A 5,000-nucleotide genomic window follows, 5' to 3' on the forward strand; every position below is an offset into this window, starting at 1 on the left:
GTAGCCGGGCTCCAACCGCTGGGCCCCGCAGCGTGGAAGGGCCCCTGCGAGTCGCCCCCCGGCCTGCACGCCCGCCGTGCAGTCGACCGGGTCGAAGCCGGAATCGCGGCCGGGTTCCTGGAACTCTCGCCCGGCCTGCCCGCCCGGCCCGCCCCCCGGGCCGGGGCTCCAGTCGACATGGAGCCAAACTCGGTTTTGACCCCCTCCTGCAGCACGGTCCGGCCCCGGAGGTTCCTCCGTCCGACCTCCTGGAACCCAAGATGGGCATCCAGGGTCCCGAAATCCGTGTCCCCGAAAATCTCCGCGAACCTTTCCTGGCAATATTGTAGATGCGGCACCCGGCCCAGCCACCGGGGGCAACCGCCGAAAGTGTCCGCCCTCCTGGAGCGAAGGCCCGGGCAAGGCCCGTTTCAAAAACCTCATACGGACTTCCGGAGCCCGAGCCCCGGCGCCAGGTCGACCCAGGGCCGACCTCCCGGGCCCCAGAGAGGCTCGTCTCCGCCGCGGAAGCCGCCCGCCGCCCGCGGCGAAGGCCCCCGGGCCCGCCCGGCCTCCGGGCAGGGCACCGGGGAGAAGTAGGAATCGTGGCCGGGCTCCTGGAACTCCTGCCCGGCCTGCCACGCGGAAGCATGCCGGGTTCTCCCGCCGCGCCGTGCAGGTTCTTCCGCCCCTCGCCGGGGTAGCCGGGCTCCAACCGCTGGGCCCCGCAGCCTGGAAGGGCCCCTGCGAGTCGCCCCCCGGCCTGCACGCCCGCCGTGCAGTCGACCGGGTCGAAGCCGGAATCGCGGCCGGGTTCCTGGAACTCTCGCCCGGCCTGCCCGCCCGGCCCGCCCCCCGGGCCGGGGCTCCAGTCGACTTGGAGCCAAACTCGGTTTTGACCCCCTCCTGCAGCACGGTCCGGCCCCGGAGGTTCCTCCGTCCGACCTCCTGGAACCCAAGATGGGCATCTAGGGTCCCGAAATCCGTGTCCCCGAAAATCTCCGCGAACCTTTCCTGGCAATATTGTAGATGCGGCACCCGGCCCAGCCACCGGGGGCAACCGCCGAAAGTGTCCGCCCTCCTGGAGCGAAGGCCCGGGCAAGGCCCGTTTCAAAAACCTCATACGGACTTCCGGAGCCCGAGCCCCGGCGCCAGGTCGACCCAGGGCCGACCTCCCGGGCCCCAGAGAGGCTCGTCTCCGCCGCGGAAGCCGCCCGCCGCCCGCGCCGAAGGCCCCCGGGCCCGCCCGGCCTCCGGGCAGGGCACCGGGGAGAAGTAGGAATCGTGGCCGGGCTCCTGGAACTCCTGCCCGGCCTGCCCCGCGCATGCATGCCGGGTTCTCCGGCCGCGCCGTGCAGGTTCTTCCGCCCCTCGCCGGGGTAGCCGGGCTCCAACCGCTGGGCCCCGCAGCCTGGAAGGGGCCCTGGGAGTCGCCGCCGGCCTGCACGCCCGCCGTGCAGTCGACCGGGTCGAAGCCGGAATCGCGGCCGGGTTCCTGGAACTCTCGCCCGGCCTGCCCGCCCGGCCCGCCCCCCGGGCCGGAGCGCCAGTCGACATGGAGCCAAACTCGGGGTTGACCCTCGCCTGCAGCACGGTCCGGCCCCGGAGGTTCCTCCGTCCGAGCTCCTGGAACCCAAGATGGGCATCTAGGGTCCCGAAACCCGTGTCCTCGAAAATCTCCGCGAACCTTTCCTGGCAATATTGCAGATGCGGCACCCGGCCCAGCCACCGGGACGAACCGCCGAAAGTGTCCGGCCTCCTGGAGCGAAGGCCCGGGCAAGGCCCGTTTGAAAAACCTCATACGGACTTCCAGGGCCGGAGCCCCGGCGCCAGGTCGACCGCGGGCCTCCCTCCCGGGGCCCAGCACGGCTCGTCTCCCCCGCGGGAGCAGCCCGCCGCCCTCGCCGAAGGCCCCCGGACCTGCCCGGCCTCCGGGCAGGGCACCGGGGAGAAGCCGGAATCGCGGCCGGGCTCCTGGAACTCTCGCCCGGCCAAGCCGCTCGGCCCGCCCCTGGGCCGGAGCTCCAGTCGACATGGAGCCAAACTCGCGGTTGAACCTCTCCTGCAGCACGGTCCGGCCCCGGAGGTTCCTCCGTCCGAGCTCCTGGAACCCAAGATGGGCATCTAGGGTCCCGAAACCCGTGTCCCCGAAAATCTCCGCGGACCTTTCTCGGCAATATTGTAGATGCGGCACCCGGCCCAGCCGCCGGGAGCAACCGCCGAAAGTGTCCGGCCTCCTGGAGCGAAGGCCCGGGCACGGCCCGTTTGAAAATCCTCATACGGACTTCCAGGGCCGGAGCTCGGGAGCCAGGTCGACCCCGGGCCTCCCTCCCGGGCGTTAGGGCGGCTCGTCTCCCCCGCGGGAGCAGCCCGCTGCCCGCGCCGAAGGCCCCCGGACCCGCCCGGCCTCCGGGCAGGGCACCGGGGAGAAGCCGGAATCGCGGCCGGGCTCCTGGAACTCTCGCCCGGCCAAGCCGCTCGGCCCGCCCCTGGGCCGGAGCTCCAGTCGACATGGAGCCAAACTCGCGGTTGAACCCCTCCTGCAGCACGGTCCGGCCCCGGAGGTTCCTCCGTCCGAGCTCCTGGAACCCAAGATGGGCATCTAGGGTCCCGGAAACCGTGTCCCCGAAAATCTCCGCGGACCTTTCTCGGCAATATTGTAGATGCGGCACCCGGCCCAGCCACCGGGACGAACCGCCGAAAGTGTCCGCCCTCCTGGAGCGAAGGCCCGGGCACGGCCCGTTTGAAAAACCTCATACGGACTTCCGGAGCCCGAGCCCCGGCGCCAGGTCGACCCAGGGCCAACCTCCCGGGCCCCAGAGAGGCTCGTCTCCCCCGCGGGAGCAGCCCGCCGCCCGCGCCGAAGGCCCCCGGACCTGCCCGGCCTCCGGGCAGGGCACCGGGGAGAAGCCGGAATCGCGGCCGGGTTCCTGGAACTCTCGCCCGGCCCGCCCCTGGGCCGGAGCTCCAGTCGACATGGAGCCAAACCCGGGGTTGACCCCCTCCTGCAGCACGGTCCGGTCCCGGAGGTACCCCTGCCCGACCTCCTGGAACCCAAGATGGGCAACTAGGGTCCCGAAAAGCGTGTCCCCGAAAATCTCCGCGGACCTTTCCTGGCAATATTGTAGATGCGGCACCCGGCCCAGCCACCGGGGGCAACCGCCGAAAGTGTCCGCCCTCCTGGAGCGAAGGCCCGGGCACGGCCCGTTTGAAAAACCTCATCGGGACTTCCAGGGCCGGAGCCCCGGCGCCAGGTCGACCCCGGGCCTCCCTCCCGGGGCCCAGCACGGCTCGTCTCCCCCGCGGGAGCATCCCGCCGCCCGCGCCGAAGGCCCCCGGACCTGCCCGGCCTCCGGGCAGGGCACCGGGGAGAAGTCGGAATCGCGGCCGGGCTCCTGGAACTCCCGCCCGGCCTGCCCCGCGGAGTCCTGCCCGGGCTCCCGCCGCCTTGGCCCGGGACGACCACCCCTCGGCGGGGTGCCTCGGCTCCGACCCCGGAGGCCCGGGTCCCTGCCGGGGCCCTTGGACCCGCCCCCCGGGCTGCCCTTCCACGGAGCCCTTGACCGGGACGAGATCGGAATTGTGGCCGAGCTCCTGGAACTCTCGCCCGGCCTGACCGCCTTCTCCGGCCCTTTTCCGGTTTTCCCCGTTGACCTGGCTCCAAACTCGGGTTTGGCCCCTCAGCACGGCAGGGTTCTGCCCCGAAGATCCCTCTGACCGGCTTTCTGGAACCGAACATGGGCATTGAGGGTCCTTAAAAACGTGTTCTCGAAAATCTCCGCGAACGTTTCTTGGCTATATTGTAGATGCGGCACCCGGCCCAGCCACCGGGACGAACCGCCGAAAGTGTCCGCCCTCCTGGATCGAAGGCCCGGGCAAGGCCCGTTTCAAAAACCTCATACGGACTTCCGTGGGGGGGGCGGGCACCAGGTCAACCCCACGTATGCCTATGGGGATTTTCGCTCCCCAGGTCAACCCCATGGATGCCTATCGGGATTTTCGCTCCCCAGGTCAACCCCATGGATGCCTATGGGCTTTTTCGGTCCCCAGCTCCACCCCAAGTATTCCTAGGGGCTTTTTCGCTCCCCAGCTCCACCCCATTTATTCCTATGGGGATTTTCAGTCCCCAGGTCAACCCCAAGTATTCCTAGGGGCTTTTTCGCTCCCCAGCTCCCCCCCCATGTATTCCTAAGGGCTTTTTCGGTCCCCAGCTCCACCCCAAGTATTCCTAGGGGTTTTTTCGCTCCCCAGCTCCACCCCATGTATTCCTAGGGGCTTTTCCGCTCCCCAGCTCCCCCCCCATGTATTCCTAAGGGCTTTTTCGCTCCCCAGCTCCCCCCCAAGTATTCCTAGGGGTTTTTTCGCTCCCCAGCTCCACCCCATGTATTCCTAGGGGCTTTTCCGCTCCCCAGCTCCCCCCCATGGATGCCGATGGGCTCTTTCGGTCCCCAGGTCAGCCCCATGTGTTGCTATGGGCTTTTTCGGTCCCCAGGTCAACCCCATGTGTTCCTATGGGCTTTCTCGGTCCCCAGGTCAACCCCATGTATTCCTAGGGGCTTTTTCGCTCCCCAGCTCCACCCCATGTATTCCTATGGGGATTTTCGCTCCCCAGCTCCACCCCAAGTATTCCTAGGGGCTTTTCCGCTCCCCAGCTCCACCCCACGTATTCCTAGGGGCATTTAGGCTCCCCAGGTCAACCCCATGGATGCCGATGGGCTTTTCCGCTCGCTCCCCAGGTCCGCCCGCCCCTGGCCTCGCCATCGGGACTTGCGGGCACCGTCTCAACCCCGTGCCTTCCAGAGGGGACTTCCAGGCACCGTGTCCACCCCCTGCGAGCCTCTGCGGACCCCCGCCTTACCTTTCCCCGCCGCCTACGGCCAGACCGGGCTGATCGCGCCCGATCCCGTCCGATCTCGGAAGCTAAGCAGTCCCGGGCCCGGCTAGTACCTGGATGGGAGACCGCCTGGGAATCCCGGGTGCCGTAGGCCTCCCGCCCTTTTGCGCCTCGGGGGGGGGGGGGG

At 69.5% G+C, this 5,000-nt stretch overlaps 1 non-coding gene across 1 annotated transcript; it reads left to right on the plus strand.

Annotated features, from left to right (window-relative positions):
• The first annotated feature begins 4,848 nt into the window (after nucleotides 1-4,848).
• Nucleotides 4,849-4,967, plus strand: LOC132247087 (5S ribosomal RNA). Its single transcript, XR_009458435.1, has one exon. It is a non-coding gene; the product is annotated as a 5S ribosomal RNA (ribosomal RNA).
• Nucleotides 4,968-5,000: the final 33 nt, after the last annotated feature.

The sequence above is a fragment of the Alligator mississippiensis genome, unplaced genomic scaffold, assembly GCF_030867095.1.
Source record: "Alligator mississippiensis isolate rAllMis1 unplaced genomic scaffold, rAllMis1 scaffold_69, whole genome shotgun sequence".
Taxonomy (NCBI): domain Eukaryota; kingdom Metazoa; phylum Chordata; order Crocodylia; family Alligatoridae; genus Alligator; species Alligator mississippiensis.